Source organism: Jaculus jaculus, chromosome 5, assembly GCF_020740685.1.
Source record: "Jaculus jaculus isolate mJacJac1 chromosome 5, mJacJac1.mat.Y.cur, whole genome shotgun sequence".
NCBI classification, from domain to species: domain Eukaryota; kingdom Metazoa; phylum Chordata; class Mammalia; order Rodentia; family Dipodidae; genus Jaculus; species Jaculus jaculus.
Window position 1 is genome coordinate 130,109,506 of NC_059106.1, and position 22,122 is coordinate 130,131,627.

The 22,122-nt window shown below is 37.0% G+C and overlaps 1 pseudogene; it reads right to left on the reverse strand.

Annotated features, from left to right (window-relative positions):
• Positions 1–20,006: 20,006 nt before the first annotated feature.
• Positions 20,007–20,133, reverse strand: LOC123461386 (annotated as a pseudogene).
• Positions 20,134–22,122: the final 1,989 nt, after the last annotated feature.

Here is a 22,122-nt window from a genome sequence, read left to right on the forward strand (position 1 = left end):
ACTTTCATCTGGCCAGAAAGAGTAATTGAGTTTTGCCTGAAGGACATATGTATCATAAAACTCATCATGTTTTTTTCATTGAATGGTGAAATGTAACAAATCTTAATGAGTTTTGTCTAAAAAATTCTCAAAAAGTCTGCCATAAAATAATCCAGAATTACCAATTTTCAAATAAATACTGTGTTGAGAGTTAGTTTTGACTAGGGTGTTTAGTAAGAGGCTAAGTCTGAGAGTGGCACTGCTTTATGAACTGACTAGTATGAGCTCTAAATGGGGACGTTAGAAGGAAATGCAGCTCTTTTCCAATAATAAAAATAGTTCATCATTTGTCAACTTTTCTCTTTTCCTGGATTGCAGAGTCAACACAATCTAATTTGTGCCATTTCTTTTTTTTTATTTGTGAAACAACTTCATTCACACATCACACAAGTCACTTCTTTACAGCATATGACCCAATAATCTCTAGCATGATAGCAGAGTGCTCAACCATTATCACAACCCTTTCTAGGGCATTGCCATCTCATAAAAAATAAACCATAGTTATTATCAGTTATTCCCCATCATTTTGCCCAGACACTGATTGGTCCTTTCCCTTGTTTACTGTGTTTGACGTATTTATTGCCTACAATTTTAACTTCTGTCACATAAGCCTATCCTGTTTTACATAAAGTCATTTCTCACATTAACTTGGCCATGATTGTAATAGTTGCTTTTCTAGTCATTGTGAAAAAAATGCCTAACTGAAGCAATCTAATGGGTGAAGGATTTATTCTGCTAAGTGACTCAGGAGATACAGTCTATTGTGGCAGGGAAGCCATGAAGGTGGAAAACAGCTTGCAGAATTTATTCATTGTATATTTTCTAATTAAAAGTGAGTATTATTTGACACTGAATGAATTTTAACAATTCCAAACATTTTCAATTGTTGGGCTGGAGAGGTGGCTTAGTGGTTAAAGTACTTGCCTATGAAGCCTAAGGACCCAAGTTCGATTCTCCATGTCCCACATAAGCCAGATACACAAGGTGGCTTATGCATCTGGAGGTTATTTGCAGTGGCTAGAGGCCCTGGTGTGTCCATTCTCTCTTTCCAACTCTCTCTCTCTGCCTCTCTCTCTTTCTTACACTCCCTCTTTCTCTCTGTCTCTATTAAATGAGTGAAAATAGAAAGATTTTCTCCAGGTGTGGTGCCACATACCTTTAATCCCAGCACTTGGGAAGCAGAGGTAGGAGGATTGCCATGAGTTCAAGTCCATCCTGAGACTCCATAGTAAATTCCAGGTCAGCCTGGCCTAGAGTGAGACCCTATCTCAAAAAAAAAAAAAAAATTCAATTGTTGAATATTGAAAAATATCCACATATAAGTATTAGACATTTCTTCCTGTAAATTAAAACAATAATGCTAATTATGGTTCTAACATTAGGAAAATAAGTCTCTTGGAAAAAACTAGATTTTGCTTCAATCCATTAAAATAATAGAAAATAATTTAAATTAAATATATTAATAAATGTTTTACTAAAGTAAACAAATTATGCCAAGGTAGAATTTCAATGTTTTACAAGTTGATATGCATGCAGACAAAAATGAACTGAATTTGAGCAAAAGTAAGTTTATTAGACTTAATGGTTTTCTTCCTGGAAAACAGATAAATTAAATTAGGTAACCTAAATATATTTAAAAAGTAACTCAAATAAGTAGTTAAATAACAGTATCATAAAAAATATGGAGCATGGGGGCTGGAGAGATGGCTTAGCGGTTAAGTGCTTGCCTGTGAAGCCTAAGGACCCCGGTTCAAGGCTTGATTCCCCAGAACCCACGTTAGCCAGATGCACAAGGGGGCGCATGTGTCTGGAGTTCGTTTGCAGTGGTTGGAGTCCCTGGCGCACCCATTCTCTCACTCTCTCTCTCTATCTGTCTTTCTCTCTTTCTCTATCTGCCTTTCTCTCTCTGTCTGTCACTCTCAAATAAACAAAAATGAACAACAACAAATTTTTTTAAAAAAAAATACAGAGCATGGAAATGGTCCAGCAACAGTTAACAACACAACAATGAACAATATACAATGGAATTATATTCAGCCATATAGAAAATTGAAGTTTTGAAATTTACAGGAAAATGGATAGATTTGGAATCATATTAAATGAAGTGACTCAAACTCAGAAAAATCAATATCTCATGTTCTTTCTGATTCATAGGTCTTCGCTTGTAATTATCTCTAAGTGTGCATATGTAGGGGAACAAATGTTGATCAAAGTATAAACAGAATAAAGACAAAAAGTGAAGATCAAGAAATGAGCTGGAAGGAGAGGTGGACAGGGAATAGAATACTTATGACATGCAAATAGAACAACAACAAAAAAGAAGAACAACAAAAATTCTGAGAAGAGGTACTTGGAGGAGTTGGGAAAGGGGAGTATGTAGGAAGAGATAGGAATCAGTAACAACAAATAGTTTCCCAAAAGCCATCAATTAAAAAAAAAATTAATTGAAACAGAACTAAGTTTTCACAAATAAAAAAAGAAAGAAAAAAAGAAAAGAAAGAAAGAAAGAAAGAAAGAAAGAAAGAAAGAAAGAAAGAAAGAAGAAAGGAGCAGGGATATTGGAGTTTAGCATGTGTTTCACATTAAATTTAATGTTAAATTTTCACGCTTCTGGATTTCAATTATTACAAAAGAGATGAATTTGTTAAAAGTGGAATTGAGGATATTATTCGTGAATGTAGGGAATATGGTGCCTTTTAGCTAGCAAGATATGTAAGCTATGATTTAGAGAAAACAGTGTGATATAGGTCATAAGTGGGGAACATTGTATGACTCTTTAAAAAGACACATAAATAATATATAATGATATATAAATACAGTATATAGTCAAGCATAAAAGTTAAATGAGAGATTTTGAAACCTTTTATATTCACATGTAAAATTCAAAAAATTATCATAAACCTTAGAGATAACAAATAATATCCAATTTCAATAATAAACACTATTGTGATTGCATATAGAGCTAACAGTTTATATCTCAGATTTGCAAACATGTGTGCATGTTCCTTTTTATTTTTTATTACAGGTATCAATCCAGAGCCAATTTCATGCATCATTTAAAGGCAAAGCCATCTGGGCTCCTCCTACCTCCCCAGTCTGGGTCCCCTGCACAGTGTACTGGCAGGCTCTGTGGCCTGGAGTGAGGAGGCCAGACCCCAGTTTCCTGGCTCCTCCTACCTCCATGGTCTGGGTTCCTTATGCCTGTGTGCCAGCAGGTTCTGTGGTATGGAGTGAGTAGGCCAGACCCCTCCTTCCTCGGTCCTCTTAGTTCCCTGGTCCAAGTTCCCTGAGCCCATCTGTATGCTGGAGGGTGCTGTGCAGAGTGAGTAGGACCGTTCTCTGTTCCCTGGCTTCTCCCAGTCCCCTGGTCCTGGTAGGTCACATTGTGCCTTGCTTGGGGTGCTCTGGTCCCTGTGTGAACTGTGGAATCAGAGCTTTTACTCTGATATCCTGCCTGGCCACTGGGTACCAACATCCCTTTTCACCTGAGTTAGAAAGTGCATGGGACAAAGGACAAAAACATGCTTCTTCCTCAATAAAATAAAATGTCTTCCTAAAATGGGCAGACAACAATGCATAAAAACCAACAAAAGTCAGAAAACTGAGAGAATTCTACCAAGCATGACTTGTCCTACAATGGAAACCTCCAGTGACATCATTGAGAAATCAACAGAAAATCATTCCCAAAATGAAAACAGAACAACCAAAGAGACTTAATCAAAAAAATCACTGAAATGGAAGCAAACCATCAAAGAACCGACAATTATATCAAGGAAATTGAACAGAATCATCTCCTAGAGTGTTCGTTCAGCTTTTGACAGTAGGTTTAAGTTGATTGAAGAAAATGTTAGAACCCTCCAAAGAGATATGAATAAATTGAAAGTAAGTCAAGAAATGGAAGGTCTTAACAACCAGTTGATTAAGCTTAATGAAGATTTGATCAAATTCAAGAATGAACTCCAGGAAGCATCAAGAAAATCAGAATCTGAATTGAAATCATACCTCAAAAAAGAAATGGACGCAATGCAAAAATAACACAACATAAAACAAAAATCAAATAGAAATTACAAAAACCTCTCTACAACTCCTCACCAACAGTGTTACTCATGTGGAAGACAGAAACTGTGACATGGAAGACAAAACAGAAGAAATGGATCAGGAGGCCAAAAATTTTGCTAAATTCAAAAAATCAAGTGAACAGACTATGAAGGAACTGTACGGCACCTTTAAATGACCAAACATCTGGAACATGGGTGTACCGGAAGGAGAGGTGATCCAGGCCAGAAGCACAGAGAATATATTCAGCAAAATTATTGAAGAAAATTTTCCGAATCTCTCAAAAGAGATATCCATCCAGATACAAGAAGCCCACAGAGCACCAAATAGACAGAACCAAACAAAAAACTCTCCAAGACACATCATAGTTAAAACTCTTAACACAGAAAACAAAGAGAGAGGGTTAAAAGCAGCAAGAGAGAAACAATTCACAACATGCAATGTATTCCCATCAGAATTACATTAGATTTCTCAATGGAAAACTGTAAAGACAGAAGGGCCTAGAATGGAACACTTCAAAGTCTGAAAAACTATGCCTTCCAACCCAAGCTACTCTATCTAGCAAAAGTATCCCTCATAATAGATGGTGAAAGAAAAACTTTCTATGAAAAAACTTAACTCTATGATCATATGAACACAAAGCCAAACCTTGAGGGAATACTCTACACAGAACAGTCAAACAACCAGTCTCAAGAGCCAACAACAAGAAGATCACAATAACCAAAATAGACCAGGCTCAAAATAGTACAAAACATCAGAAATCCTGAAACCCCATAAAACACCTCATCATGGCATAGATTAATTCAAACCTCAAAGTAATAACCTTAAATATTAATGGTCTTAACTTACCCATCAAAAGACACAGGTTATCAGGGTAGATCAAAATACTGGACTCTTATATGGCTTAGCGGTTAAGTGCTTGCCTGTGAAGCCTAAGGACCCCGGTTCGAGGCTCAGTTCCCCAGGTCCCACATTAGCCAGTTGCACAAGGGGGCGCACGCTTCTGGAGTTCGTTTACAGAGGCTGGAAGCCCTGGCACGCCCATTCTCTCTCTCTCTCCTTCTATCTGTCTTTCTCTCTGTGTCTGTCGCTCTCAAATAAATAAATAAATAAATAATTAAAAAAAAAAAACTGGACTCTTGTATCTGCTGTCTTCAAGAAACCCACCTCACCACTAAAGATAGACACATCCTCAGGGTGTAAGGTTGGAAAATGATATCCCAAGCAAGAGGAAATAAAAAAAGAAGTGGGTGTTGCTATTTTAATACCTGATAAAATAGACTTCAAACCAAAAATAATAAAAAAGAACAAAGAAGGCTACTTCTTACTCATTAAGGGAATAATTCAACATGAGAACATACAATCATATATATATATATATGCACCAAACACATGTGCATCACATGTTATAAAACAAAATCTACTCAACAATAAAACACCAACACCATCATAGTTTGAGACTTCCATGCTCCACTATCATCAATAGACAGATTATTCAAGCAGAAAATCAACAGGGAAATAATAGAGCTCAACAACATCATAGATCAACTGGACCTAACAGATATCTGTAGAACTTTCCACCCCAACTCTACAGAATGTACATTCTTCCCAGAAGCCCATGGAACCTTCTCCAATATTGACCATATATTAGGCCATAAAACGTGCCTTCATAAAGTCGGGAAAATTGAAGTTATTTCTTGCATCATGTTGGATCACAATGCTTTAAAGCCAGAAATTAACAAGAGATATATCAAGAACTCCACCAGATTCTAGAGACTAAACAGCACACTTTTAAACAATGAATGAGTCATGGAAGATATAAAAGTGAAATTGTAAAATTCCTAGAATTGAATGATAATGAAAACAAACCTACCAAAACTTATTGGACACAATGAAGGCAGTCATGAGGGGAAAATTCATAGCCCTAAATGCCTTCATTACAAAGACAGAGATATCCAAAATTAATAAGCTAACTGCCCACCAAAAGCCACTGGAAAAGCAAGAAGAAAACCACCCAAAGCACTACAGATGTAATGAAATAATCAAGATCAAAGCAGAAATTCATGAATTGGAAATTAAGAAAACAAAAGTAAAAATCAATGAAACAAAGAGCTGATTCTTTGAAAAAATAAGCAAGATTGACAAATTCTTGGCCAAACTTAGCAAGTAAAAAAGAGAGGTCTCAAATTAATAAAATCAGAAAATTAAAAAAGAGAGATCACAACAAACATGAATGAAATTGGAAGAATCATCATGGCATACTTCCAAAACCTCTACTCCACAAAATTAAATAATCTGCAAGAATTGGATGAATTCTTAGGCACATATCACTGACCAAAACTAAACTCAGAGTAGGTTAATCTCCTAACCAAACCTATTACATCCATGGAGATTGAAAAGTAATCAAAAACCACCCCATAAAGAAAATTCCAGGACCAGGTGGCTTCTCAGCTGAATTTTATCAAGCCTTCATTGAGGAACAAAACTCAATTTTTCTCAAACTGTTCCACATAACCAGAGACCAGGGAATCCTCCCCAACTCCTTTTATGAAGCTAGCATCACCATAATACCAAAACCAGACAAAGGTGCAACAAAACTACAGGCCTATATCCCATATTAATATAGGCACAAAGATTCTGAACGAAATCTTTGCAAGCCGAATTCAACAACACATCAAAAGCATTATCCACCTTGATTAAGTAGGCTTCATCCCAAGGATGCAGAGATGGTTTAACAAATGGAAATTGGTCAGCGTAATACATCACATAAATAAACAATCATAAGAACCACATGATAATTTCAATTGATGTGCAGAAGGCATTTGGCAAAATACAGCACTACTTCATGATCAAAATACTGGAACCAATAGCCAGGGAGGGTTTATATCCCAACCCAATAAAGGCTATATGTAAAGGTCCTAAAGCCCAAATAATATTTAATGGGAAAAGACAGAAGGAATTTCCACTAAGATTAGGAACAAGGCAGGAGCGCCCACCCTCACTACTTCTCTTCACCAGAGTACTAGAAGTACTAGCCCAAACAATAATACAGGAGAAAGAAAAAAAAAAAGGAATCAGATTGGAAAGGAAGAAGCTACGTTAGCCCCTATTTGCAGATGAGATAATCCTATATATAAGTGACCCAAAAATCTCCATCTCAAAACTTCTAAAAGTGATAAGTTTCTTCAGCAAAGTGGCAGCATACAAACATCAATGCACAAAAATCAATAGCTTTTATATATGCAAAGGACATATATACAGAAAAAGAAATCAGTGAGGCTGTCCCATTTTCAATACCAATAAAAAAAATTGAATACCTTGGAATAACACTAACCGAGGATATGAAAGACCTATATCATGAAAACATAAAAACACAGAAGAAATAAATAAATAGAGGAGGACATGAGAAGATGGAATGCCCTCCCATGCTCCTGGATCTGTAGATTTACTATTATGAAAATGGCAGTTCTAACAAATGTAATATATGGATTTAATGCAATACTATTAAAAGTGCCAGGATCATTCCTCACAGAGATTGAACAAATGATCTCAAAATTCAAATGTAAAGGCAGAAGGCTCAGATATTCAAATATATCCTCAGGAAAAACAAAAACAAAAAAAAAAACAAACAACAACAAAAAAGCCCACCTCTGGCAGTATCCCCATATCCTATCTAAAGCTATTATAAAGCAATAGTGACAAAAACAGGATAGTACTGGAATATAAACAGAAACATAAACCAATAGAACAGAACTGAAGACCCAGACCTTAGATCAAGTAACTACAGCTGTTTGATCTTTGACAAAGGTGCCAATATGTAGACTGGAGAAAAGATAGCATCTTCAACAGTGTTGGACAAATTGGATGACAATATGTACAAAAATGAAATTAGACACACTCATTTCTCTATACACAAAAATCAAGTCCAAATGGATTAAAGGCCTCAGTATAAGACCTGAAACTCTTAAACTACTGGAAAAAAAAAAAAAAAGATATGAGGCACTCTCCTTGATATAGCACTGGGGAAATACTTCCTGAACAAAACCCTAGTAGCCCAGGAAATTAAATAACCACTCAACCAATGGGATGTCATGAAGTTAAAAGCTTTTGCACAGACAAGCATACTCTAAGCAGAGCCAATAGATTACCCACTGAATGAGAGAAAATCTTTGCCAGCTATACCACTGACCGAAGCCTAATATCTAGAATCTACAAAGACCTAAAAAATCTAAACAATAAAGTAAAAAACAAACAACCCACTCCCAAGGTGGGACAGAGAACTAAATATGGAGTTCTCAAAGGAAGAATTACTAATTACTAATACTAATTACTAATGGCTAACATACACTTAAGAAAATGTTTAACATTACTAACCATTAAGGAAATGCAAATTTAATCAACTATGAGATTCCACCTTACCCCAGTAAGGATATCAAACATTAAAAAAGTCAAATGAAAACAATGTTGGTGAGGCTGTGGAGAAATAGGAACACTCATTCACTGTTGGTGGGAATGTAAGCTGGTACAACCACTGTGGAAATCAATATGGAGACTTATGAAAAAGATGAATATAGAGTTATAGCAGACCCTGTTATTACCTTACTGGGAACTTACCCTAAAAGCTCTACATCTCAGTTCAGAGATATTTGCTCATTCATGTTCACAGCTGCTCAATTCATAATAGCTAAAAACTCGAATCAACCCAGGTGCACATCATTGGATGAATGGATAACCAAGATGTGGTATATCTAGATGATGGAATTCTACTCAGCAGTAAGAAAAAAACATGACAGGATAAAATTTGAAGAAAAATGCTCAAATTTGGAACAGATAATTTTATGTGAATTCACACAGCCACAGAAAGACAATCATCACATGGTCTCACTCATCTGAGATTCCTAACCTGGATCAGCCTGAGTGGCTGACATACCTGAATAGCATGTCCAGGTTTGGACAACAGGGAGGGTAGGGCTTGTGGGAAGGGGAAGGGTGGGGAGGAGGCACAAACTGAACCCAAATTGAACTGGTATCATAGAATTCTATATCCTGGAAGTCAGACTAAATGGTGAAACCCTTAAGAGGACCTTAGGGAAGCACCTGAATTGAAAGGCCCTGGAGAGGGTAAGATGAAAATTAACCTTAAGTTTTTCCTAATTCTCTTTCTTCTCTGTCTTTTTCTTTTCTCTTTTCCCTTGGTGCTGGCCTGTAATTCCCTATACCAGGATGTGGTTTATATTCACAATGAGCTATTGATCAAAGACATCTAGTAGATCTCCCAAAACAAACAAGACAGACTTCTGTTAGAGCACTTGATTACCCACCAGAGGTTAATGGTAAGACCCTTATGCTGAATACACCACATGGAGAGAACTGCTGGGAATCTGGAAGAAACAAGTCCCCTTATATATATATATGAATGTGAGAAACAGAATCACATCCAGATAATGATCCTGCTTTTCATTGGCAAGCTCCCACTAACTTGGGCTATAAGGGGGTCTACACCCTTTAAATTCTCTCTAAATTAATAATGGTTAGCCCATTTAAATGGTGCTGACTCTCCATTGGAGAATCTGCTTTTCTTTTTCAGACTGGAGCTACACCTGAGGAGATAAATGACACAGTGCACTCTACCCATGCCCTAGCTGAAACCACAGAGGAATTGGGGAAATGATCAAAAGTGCTGCTTTCTTAGTGAATCTTATATCAGCACGAGGGTGATGGACAAAGATAATGAGAACACTCAACATCTACCAAACCAGAGATCCAGAGGCTCCTAAATGCCCATCATTGAAGTATACTTACAATGGTCCCAGCATGGGTCATGGAATTTTGCAGAAGAGGGGGTGGAAAGATTGTTAGAGGCACAAGTTGGGACATTCTGCACAGAGTCATTACCTCCCCTTCCATAATGCATGACCCACAAACCCCATGGGGTTGACATGCATCCCCACTGATGAAGGCCTCTTTAGAAAAGGGATAGTGAGGAGGGAAAGGATAGTACCAATGTGTGTTGTTTACAAACTAAATATGTCCATATCTAATAAAAATTTAAAAAAAAAACATATATGAATTGCCTTGATCCCAGTTTTTAAAAAAAGCAAAACCGAAACAAAGTCTTGCTTTCATAGCTTCTACTCTAGTAAGGTGAATGGGTGTGTGTACGTCTTGAACTACTGACAAGAGTTGGGATGACAAATGAACTTGAGGTATGAGGGTGCCATGACAGATTGATTTTCCCTTGGGATTGACATCTAAGTAGTGAACTTGAATAAAGAATAGGTTTGACAAATACCAGCATTAGGGTAGGTTCATTAGCATGAGAAAATCCCAATGGGAGGCCTCTGAGACAAGTGTGTGTTTCATGGAACATACATACATAAATAAATAAATAAATAAATAAATAAATAAATAAATAAATAAATAAATTGGCATGCAAGATTGAGTAGCTTGGGTGAGAAAAATATCTGATATAGGTTTGAGATAACACAGGACCTTAGAAATTGTGTCAAGAAGTTTGTCTTTCATTCAGCATATGGTGGGTAGCCTCTCAAATATTTTAAGAATGCTATGAGGTAATATAATTTATGTTTCAAAGTCATTGCTAAGCAGGCTGTTGGTGAATTGCATTGGTGAACAAGAAGAGAAGGATGAATTAAAAAAGAAGTACTTCAAACAAAGATAATGGAGGTTAGGACTGTTTTTAACTGAACACACATCCTTCAAGAACCAGAGCATATGATTCTGAAATAAGAAACTAAGAAAAAAGTATTTGTTGAATTTATAAGTGACCACATTACATAAGTTTTATGAAATATCACAGAAATTGATCAAATTAATATTAAAACTGTGATATTAAAGTCATTAAAAAAGAGGCAGCATGTAAATTAAACCAAATGAATATATACATACTGGGCAATGATCAAAAGGTAAATTGGAATATTCTTTCCAGCTGGTCACGGGAGAACATGGCAGGAATCTCAGATGGTGAAGGTAAGAGGATTATTGTGAGTTCAAGGATAGCCTGGGACTACAAAGTCAATTTCAGGACAGCCTGGGCTAGAGTGAGATCCTATCTTGCCACAAACAACCAAAGAAAAACAAAATAAAACAAAGAAAGAAAGGAATGAAAAGAGGGAAAGAATGAAAGATGCAATTCTTGTTATTCTTGTTCACATCCTGTCTTGGAATGATGTACAATTTTAATTCACTACAGTGGAAGAGTTATGATAGTTGAATGTGAAAAAAATATAACCCCATAGAATCATGTTTGAATGTTTGATATCCAGCTATTGATGATTTTGGTGAGTTGTAAAAATTTTAAGAAGTGATGCCAGGTTGGATAAGTGGGACACTAAGGGAAAGCCTTTGAAAGTTCTAGGCCAGGCTTAATGGCATCAAGGTTCTGCTTCTGAGTCAGTTTCTGAGTTGTGCCCAGATATTCTCTGGTGCTGCTTTCATGGATGCAAACTCCTGCTACCACCATGCCTTAACTATCATAATGGATTCTACCCTAAGAACTCTGAGGCAAAATACACTTCTAAGTGGCTTCTGTCCAGTATAGGGGGTTATAACCAGTTGGTGTAGCAAATATAGACTGACTCTCAAGTCACATGTCTATATCCCTGGGGAGGTTAACTAGAGGACAGAATTCTGTGCTTCCAGATTGATTCAGAACGCAAGCGGGAAATGATGAAAAGATTTCTGCACAAAGGGAAACTATTAGCCTGTATGGTAAGGGTATTTCAATTCCTTGGTCAATTCTCAAGTATCCTTGTGACTCAAGGTTCTCAGGTCAAGAACACCTGGCAAGTGGAACTAACCAAGAAAAGATGTAAACAAGTGTATTTCTTTGGAAACAGTGTTACAAATTTTAGTTTTACCAATTTAGAGCAGTTTGGTAATCTTAGAGAAACCACAAGAAAAGTCCCACTGAAGTAACAAAGGCAATTATAATGGGACCAAAGCCTTTGACCGCAGATGAAGGACTAAACCAGTGTGGATTTGTCCTAATATGATCTACATTATCAGTACTTTAAATGTTCATTGGAATATTTTTTTAATTCTTTTATTCATTCATATGGGAGCAGAGAGAGTGAGGTGGAGCTATGGGCATACCTCAGTCTCCAGCCACTGCAAACAAACTCTAGATATATGCACCACTTTATGCATCTTGCCTTATTTGGGTACTGGAGAGTTGAACTTGGGTCCTTAAGTTTTGTAGGCAAGAAACTTAACCACTAATTAAACTCTCCAGCCCTGAAATAAATTTATAAAACTCAGTACCTTTCAGAGTCACAATTCACTCTGAATTCATGTCAGTCACAATGTCCAGCATACCACATTAAATTACTATCCATGTGAAAAAAAGAAAGTCTGAAGTAATTAAAAAAAAATCTTACTGCATTTTGGTGATATCATTATGTAAAGATATACTAAAATATTTGTGAACTCTATGAGAAATGAATTTGTTTAACTCAATATTTCTCAAATTTATCTCATGATGGAAAATTTTGTCATGAAAATATAAGGCTCTTCAAATAAGATTATTCTTAGAACAATGCATTTACCCAATGTAATGTATAATAGTCATCCAAATTAGATATTTTGGATCTAATTAAAGGTGTACACTTGAAGGCTTTCCAAAAACATTTGAAAATACATCAAGTTTTCAGCCTAATATTTCCCAGAAATATCATGTATAATCATTGCTGACCTTAAGCCTTGTGCTTTGTATATATTTAAGTTTTCAATCATCAACTTCTGATCTGCTTATGCAACAAAAAATTAATCTAACACTACCAAAAGGTTAAACACCATCTAGCACTGCATGTAATAATATACCAGTAAATATGAATAAAATTCAAATCTAGATGAAGTGATGCTTAATTTCTAGTCACAAGATTCTTAAGAGTTCCTGATTGCTCTGTTTTGCATCTTTAGGTTTCATTTCATTATTATTTTTTCCAGCTCCAGTCTGTGGAAGATATTACATTCTTTAGAAACTTATAAACTTTTTTTTTGTAAATTTTTTGGAGCATTCAGATAAGATTATGACTATTAATTCTTCTGGGTACCTGTCTAATTTAACCTACAAAATTATAAACAAACACTAATAAGTAATCAAAGACAAAATATCACTCGTTGAAAGGCAGAAAGTTTGCTTTTCTCACTCCTTCTCATTGAGAAAGGAAGTATCAGAGAAGTCACGATTGACTCAAAATTTCCAAAGTTCCCTGTTACAGTAAGTTTCTTCTTGCTGGCAGAAAGCACTCAACCAAAAGCAACTGATGAGAGGAAAGGGCTTATGTTGGCTTACAAACTCAAGGGGAAGCTCCACGATGGCAGGGGAAAACGTGTGTGAGCAGAGGCTGGACATTGCCTTATGGCCATTTCAGGTAGACATTAGCAGCAGGAGAATGTGCCAAACACTGGCAAGGAGCTGGCTATGTATGACACCCATAAGCCCGTCCCCAACAATTCACTGCCATTTTTGCTATTTGTTTGGTCAGCAAATTTTTATGAATTCCTTTTTTGAAAGGAATATTTATAAATGTCCTGCTCTTTCTATCAGCTGAATATGCTTATCCTCAATCTACCTGCTTAGACTTAAAATAGAGGCCTTTGTATCACCATGATATGCAAACTTGGCTAGGAATATTAATTAGCCTTTTTATTCATGGCAGAAATCTTTTAATATGAAGATTCTAAAGATGAAGCTAGTCATAAATTATGTGGATTGATGGGCATGACTTGTGAAAATAAACAGCTTGAAAGGGAAGAACTCAAAGAAATGTGCAAATATTAACATATTCCTAATTCATATCCTAGAGAAAGTTTGAGGTACAACTTAATTAAATGAAAAAGAATACTGTCATGAAAAGTATTATGAAAAGAGAAGAAACAATTCTAAAATTGTTCATCTCTGAAAGTAGCACAATAGTCCCCTGTTAATACATGGAGCATTCATGCAAGACCAATAGATGCTAGAAAAAATGTAGTCTCCTTAACCTCCAATGTAGAGTGCTTCTCCTACACACCCACACACACTTATCACGCATTGTGGCTGTACCTTTTCTAAACTTGGGTGTGATGAAAAATTAATATACATTTCTTTGCCTTTCATAATTTCACAAATTGAAGTCCTTTTTATCATAGATATTACTAGGTTCATATGTGATTTTCTTTCCTTCCTTAAGTGATAACTTTTTCTTTTTCATGGTAAAGGAGACAGTATTTGATTCACTTTGTCATAATTAAATTGCCAACATCAACATTCTTTCACTTTGTCACCATTATGAGATAAACTAAAGGTTACTTAGCATAAATGAGATAATGTGATGGTAGATCAGATGATTCATATAAGTTTGAAGTAAGCACGAGACATTGTAACACACCTTTAATCCCAGCTCTGGGTGTAAGGGATGAGGATATTTGTGAGTTCAAGACCAGCCTGGGGCTACAGAGTGAGTTTCAGGTGAGCCTAGGCTAAAGTGAAGACCTACCTCAAAACAATAAAACAAAACAACAACAACAACAAAAACACTAACCAAGCAAACAGAAACAACAAGGGAAAAACAAACACCAAATCAAAAACCTTCTAAGTGACTAAGGTGTAGATAGTGTACACAGAATGAGTGTGATGTGCTTGTTAAAGAGATGGTTCATAGGACTGGGTGAATGGTCAGCAGTTGAGTGCTTGCTGCATAAGTATGAAGGCCTGAGAGGGCCAAATACTACCAGAATTCATTCCCCTAACCCTCATGCAAACAGCTGGATGTGGCCACAGGTGTCTGAACCCCAGCCCTGCTGGAGATGCTGAGGTAGAGATGGAAGGATCTCTAGGACTTGCTGACCAAAGAAAGAGCAAAAATGGCAGCTTTGGGTTGAGTGAAAGACTTTGTTTCAAGAAAACAGATAGGTGGAAAGAGGCCTCCAGTTGTGTACACACAGCATGTGCTTCTGCACACATGCATGCATATATTAGACATATAGCATATCAAACACACACACACACACACACACACACACTGTTATCTAACTTTTAATTCATAGGACACAAGGCCGACTGAAAAGCAATTAAAGACATCACAAGGAGGCAATGAAGCAAATCCTGAAAGTGCCTCTCTAGGAAGCAAATGATATCATCCCTCCACAAGTCAGAAACAAAATAAAGGAAATCAATGAAAATAAATTTAAAAGATGCTTTCTAAAATTTGATTCAGATAAAATATAAAATTTAACTTAATTATATCTGGGAAACATTGAAGAGTTTTATATTAGAATATATTTTTGTATGCTACTTTGGTGATGTGATAATAGTGAGTTGTTTACTGTTATGAGATGTTTACTAGGGTGGCATGAACCTTAGTATTCACCCCAGATAGGGAATCAATGACAGACCAAAGAAACGATCCCACCGAAGTCCAACTTGGTGAAATGAGAAGTTTGTTGAGGCTACTTATAAAACTATGGGTGAGGGGGTCCCTTAAAGGAGTGTGGATGACTCAAAGGACTCGCCCACTCCAGCATGGGTGATGACTCATGAAAGCTGCACCTTTGGAGCTCCCTCCATAAAGTGCAGGCAGTTCAACAGGCTAGAGAGAGTCCTTTTCTCAGTATTTGTTTACTGCTTTTGTTGGTATCCCTCTGGGGAGGAGCCTTGAGCACGCTGTAAGTTTTGCTTTCTTCCTGATTCAAAATGAGGATCCCTCCAGGACGGCATATTTCAACTTGGAGAAAATTACTCCAGCTAGGTATGAAAATGTACTAACACTTTCAGGGATGAATTAGAAGTATTTAGGACTAACATATAGTCAGGCTACTAAAATACTGATTAAAATATACAGACATTTCACAATAACAAAAACATAAGCAAACATAATGAAATTACAAGAGTAAAATCCTGACATTCGTTATTGCATGTTCATCATTGTTGCTGCTTTTTCAGTCTCTATTGTCAGGTCTTAGACACTGACCCAGGCGCCACTAAAGAAGAAAGGGTGTCACACAGAAACGTTTGGGACACCGTTGTGCGTGAACATACCCCAACCTCAGAGGCAGTAAGAGGTGCATAAATAAGTACACCAAAATCAAAGAGAGTTTATGCGTTTGGAATAGTTATAAAAAATGAGAAAAAGAAGAAGATTGAGTTTTTATTTAAATAAACACACATGTTATAACAGGTGAAATTGGAGCAGGATTTAAAAAAGCAAGTGACCCATTTAAAAAAATGGTGGGGGGACTTTATGAACATATGGCAAATGGTTGCATTCTCTTTTGTCCCCTCTTACTGGCCCCCCATTCCACTGAGAGGAGATAGTGGTAACCACAGTGGGATGCGGGTAACCAAGGCGGGGCATAATGTCAACAGTTGGCTCCTGTGTGGAGGACAGTTCTCCAGAGGGAAGCATTTGCCTTTTGGCTAAATGGAGAGGTTATGCCTATCAAAAAGTCTCCTAAATGTATATGTTTTCCCCTTTAATCACGGCTGTTCTTGGTCTTGGGGAGATAAACCAACTTTTGCAAGTGATTCCATCTGGGTAAAAAGGGGTAAGTGTGCTGCTTCCAAATGAGAAGCTATGCTTATGCATCTACTATTCCGGTGTGTGTTTACTTGTAGAATCAAGAGGATGCTTGTTGGCACTCATGGGAAATTGCAATGTCTGGAGGTCACATAGAAATTTCTATCCTGGTGAGAAAAAGTCTAGAGTTCCTGTATTTTGGATGAGAAAAATCTCCAAGATGAAAAGAAAGTTTCTCTGCAAGGATGAAATGAGGCAGTAAGGGAGGAAATTGACAAGATAACTCTAAACAGAACTGTGGTTTTCCTCTGAATATTTCTTTATTGTCTTTCTTTTTTTGTAGTTCTAAGAACGTTTCTTTTTTATAGGGTACCCTCAAAGAAAAAAAAAAAGAGTTTCAAGAAATCCACTTTCCACTCCATATGCAATCATTTAAGTAACATTGAAAAAATGTTTGTGTGTGTCTGTGTAATATTGGTAGGATTGTGGGTTCCTCCCTTGCCTGTAATCAGAGCTGTGACTAGAAGTATTTATATGTAACCCATCTAATGCAGTATTTCCACATCCTCTGCAACATCAGGGGAAGGTTTCCCACCTGGTTGGGACAGCTTTGCCTGGGTTTCACCCTTTTGTCCAAGATTGACAGCCACTTTTCCACCAAATTAGTATAACCCGTCCAACCAATTGAGGCTTGCTTGGATCTGCATGAACCCTTGGACACAGTCTTTTGAAGCCAAGAGTGTTCTGGATCCCAGTGCCCTAAAACACTCCTACCCTTGAACTACTAGACCGGCTCCTGCATCTAGACATACTCCTGCTAACCAAAGACATGTCCCTGCCTCTGAGACCCAGATATTCTCCTATTTCTTTCCTTTCCCCAGCTCTGTGTTATAGGTTTATGTAGTCATGCTTGTACTTTATTTGGTAATTTTGTGTGTGTGTGTGTGTTATGTGTGATGTGTTTGAGTATTCCTGTGTGTGAGTTCAGGCATTCACATACCACTGCATACCTGTGAACATCCCATTTTACTCCTTGCCTCCCACCTGGTCTGAGGCAGGGTCTCTTGATGCCCATCACTACATATATCACTGTAATTGGTCTGTGAAGTTCTAGAGATTCTCTTCTTTTAAATTTTTATTTATGTATTTGAGAGTGACAGAGAGAGAAAGAGGGAGACAGAGAGAGAATGGGCGCGCCAGGGCCTCCAGCCACTGCAAACGAACTCCAGACGCGTGTGCCCCCTTGTACATCTGGCTAACGTGGGTCCTGGGGAATCAAGCCTCAAACTGGGGTCCTTAGGCTTCACAGGCAAGCACTTAACCACTAAGCCATCTCTCTAGCCCCTGGAGAGATACTCTTATCTCCACCTCCCACCTCACTGTAGGTGCACGTGGATTACAGAAGTAATTTACCACATCCAGCTTTACATGGGTTCTGGGATCTGACATTAGGTCATTGCACTTTCACAGCAAATACTTCTTCATACAGCCATTTCCTCAGCCCCCTGCTTGTTATCTTTCATAGATGCTAGGAATCTAATTCAGGCTCTTATCCAATAAGCCATCTCCTAAGCCCAATAGAAAAGAATCCTGCTTTAAAATAATATTATGTTTTCTGCTAAAATGAGCTAGATAAGCCTGGAACTAAGAGAACAGAAAAGGAAGATGTGTGAGGCTCTTCACTAATGAGTGGGAATTGAGGGATTTGTGAATCAGAAAAACAAAACATGGGTGTTACACTGAGCTCTGCTTAGTTATAAGCTTTCTTCATACACACCTAGTATCTGGAGATAACCTGCATTTGAAAGTTCTACACTTGTCAGTCAAAAGGAAAGAAGCCTGGGTCCCTAACCTATTCAGATGAAAATTGTCTGAGTTGTAAAATCTACACATCAGTAAAGCCTCATTTGCAGCTTCTTTCCAAGAGATTTTGAGTTCAGGCTGGCCACATGCTTTGGTGGCTGATCTGATCCAGGAAAGCTTAATAGTGCTGGAACTGATCTATATATGCAAAGATTGCAAGGAATTTGGAATTGGAATATATCCATAGTCCTGTCCAATGTCTAGAATACCTAAACAAGAAGTAAATGGGATTATTCCTCAGATGTTTCCATTTGACAAGTACTACTGTGAAGAAAGAGGTACAAAGGAGTTGAAAGCAAAATGTTCAGGAAGAATTTTCTTAAGTCATTGAAATAAATGTTCCAAGAGGGGGAAAAAGACTAAGCATCTGACATTTCCGGAGATAACAACTCACTCCTCTTCCTTCTCCTTATCTTAGCTCTTATAAGAAAGCTGAACACCACACAGTGAGTAGAGATGTTGCAAACTTTCTGTCCTAAAGAGCAGTGGCTAAAATAAACCAAACAAAAAAATAAAATAAAATAAAAAAGGATAAAGAAGATTTAGCATACTAATGAATTTATTTAGGATTTAACAGAGCATTACTTCACATCTGAAACTGGGTATCAAAATCATGATTGCTGGGTGTTGCAGTCCGGTTCACATGGCTGGTAGAAATCATCCAACCAAGAGTAGTTTCTGGGAAAAAGAGGTTTATTTTGGCTTACAGGCTCGAGGGGAAGCTTCATGATGGCAGGGGAAAACAATGACATGAACAGAGGGTGGGCATCACCCCCTAGCCAACATAAGATGGACCATAGCAACAGGAGAGTGTGCCAAACACTGGCATGGGGAAACTGGCTATAAAGCCCATAATCCTGCCCCCAACAATACACTCCCTCCAGGAGGCATTATTTCCCAAATATCCATCAGCTGGGAACCTAGCATTTAGAACACCTAAGTTTATGGGGGACACCTGAATCAAACCACCACACTGGGGGATTTTAATCTATGAATAGCATCAAATTATCCCTATGGAATGAAATGGTAAAGACTAATAGTGAACAAATATAAGATTGTTTCATTTATCAAGAATGATTGCTTTTTTTTTTTTTTTGAGGATATATTGTTAAAAATAATTTCTGGTTTTCCCCAAAACTACTGTTCTCAGGACAAGAAAGGTTAAATGGGGACAATACAGCCACCCCAAGTGCACGCTAAGAGGAATAAGAGAATCTCCTACCCCACATGAATTTATGTTTTCAGATTGTACCTGCTGGCCCTCTGAAGTAAATTGAGATCTTGATGAAGCTAAGATCATAATTTTGCCTTGCAAACTTGCAACAAAGCTGCTGAATGAAGAAATTGAACTAATGTCCTGATAACCTTTTATGTCCCACCAACTCACAGGACTTTAGAAGTGAGGTGCACTAAGTACCAAGCATTAGATTAACACAACCAATGAGACCCTGAAGCTAGTGAGGCAGCCTACCACAGCTATTAACTGAATAATTGACTTCTTTTTCTATTATTTTTATTATTTTTTCATAATATTCTACCAAATCTTAAGACAAAGGACAATGGACAGTAAGAAAGAGATCCACCCCAGTATTTGTGATCTGGTGTTGTCCTCCTTACTGGGTGTACTCACAATGATCAGCTTTTCCTAGACCTCAAAAATCTTCTGAATGAGACAGAGTAGATCAAATTTGAACATGAACTGAACTGAAATCTGTTTAGTAATTCAATGCAGATGGGAAAATAATTTTATTATAGACCTTCCATTATTTTAGATTTTGATGCTTCTTATCTTTAACTCCAAAATAATTTTAAATTGGGGAGCTTTTTATCTTACATAGGAGTTTGATGTGAAATTAAAGTTCAAGCTATCTCTGCATAGTTTTTTTATATTGTAATCTTTTCTTGGAATTAAAAATATAATTGAAAAATTTACATCAATAAAGTATTTCTGCATGTACAGAATGAGGGAGGGAAAGATTCTGAGTGGACATGAATTGTTTTTGTTGGTCAGGGTATTACCAGATAGAGATGATATAATAATTTAGTTTTAACTTTTCATAATCCATTTGGTATTTTGAACAGTAAGCTAGAGTGAGAATGATGCTGGAGGGGGCTTTGACATCCTCTCTGTAAGACACTCCAAAGAGTAACTAGAATGAATGCCTGTGGAGGGTGAAGAGGGAAACTTAGGGCAACTGGGAAAGGGAAAAAGATGGAGAGAAAGGGGAAGAGACAGATCCAGAGTACAATTTATTTATTGCTTTGATTTTGACCGTGAAATATAAGAGCTAAGGAAGATTAGAGGGTCCCTATATTCCCAGCTATATGTGACATATGGGTGGGAAATGGTTTTACATACTTTTGGAATTGCATTCAAATTTGGAACTTCAAGTACCTGAAGTGACAGAAGTAGATGTATATATTTCAGTCTAAATATAGGAGGGAGTCTCATAACTATGGGGAAACCAATATTTAAGTATGGGTGAATGATTTTTATCCAAGAAGACAAGGAATATTACTGTAATGAAATATTATTTTCCTCATGTCTTGAAAAATTTTCATTACAGAATTCTTCCCTCAGTGTCAGTACAGAACAGTGTAATCTTTCTAACTTAATTGTACCTAATTAGTTAAGTATGAAAAGCTACTCCAAAGAGGTTCTCTGATTTCATGCTATGAGTAAGATTATTATTGTTCTCTCAACCCAGGAGAGCATTTCTTCAGGTTTCCAAAAAGAATGTAAATCAGCCCAACTGTATATTGTTTGACTTGATCTGATCTCTGATTAATTTATCATCCAGCTCCTTGCACCCACCTCCTGGAGAACAGGGCATGGCTCCTAGTCATATCACTGGACCTCCCCTGTTTTGTAATTGACAGTCTCACTATTTAATCTGCCTCTCCCACACACATGAGTCACAACAGTCACATCAGTTAGGTTACTGCAAATGTTTACTTCATATTACAATATATGAGTGCTGATCTCAAGTACATGAGCATTTCTAGTCTTTGGAGAAAGAAAGTTATATTATTATCTTTGGGTATATGTATATCTATCTATCTATCTATCTATATAATTTATTTTGAGAAAAGTAAATGAAGTTATTCAAGATCACATAGCTACTCAGTAGAAAAATGGCTGTGAACCCAGTTTGATGGCCCACAAATGTGTTACATCTTTTCTATTTGTACAAAAGGACAAAGGTCCAAAGCTTCACATTCTCTGAACCACCCCAATACTTCTGAAAACTGAAAAAAGTATTTCTTAAATTTGTGCAATTCCCCAAAATTGAAAAAAAAAAAAAAAGAACTTAATGACACTCTGTGAATCTTTTCTGTACCGCAAGTCGAATCTTTCTAATGTCAGTACACATGGTTAGTGAAGCATGGAAAGCCACTCCAAATGGGTTCTCCACTTCCATGCTATGGGTGTGGTTATTCATCTAGAGTGAAAACTTCTTGAGTTGTCTTGTATTGTGGTGAATTAGTAAAGGATGGGTTGGAAAAGAAGCCTCAGAACTTAAATTTAACATGGAGAAAACATTATAAAGCAGATCTTAGTAAGCCACAGGCAATCTCAGCCTCAGAAGTTATATAAACTGTTAATAATATGCTTAATACATGATAAGGCTGCCTCTACTGG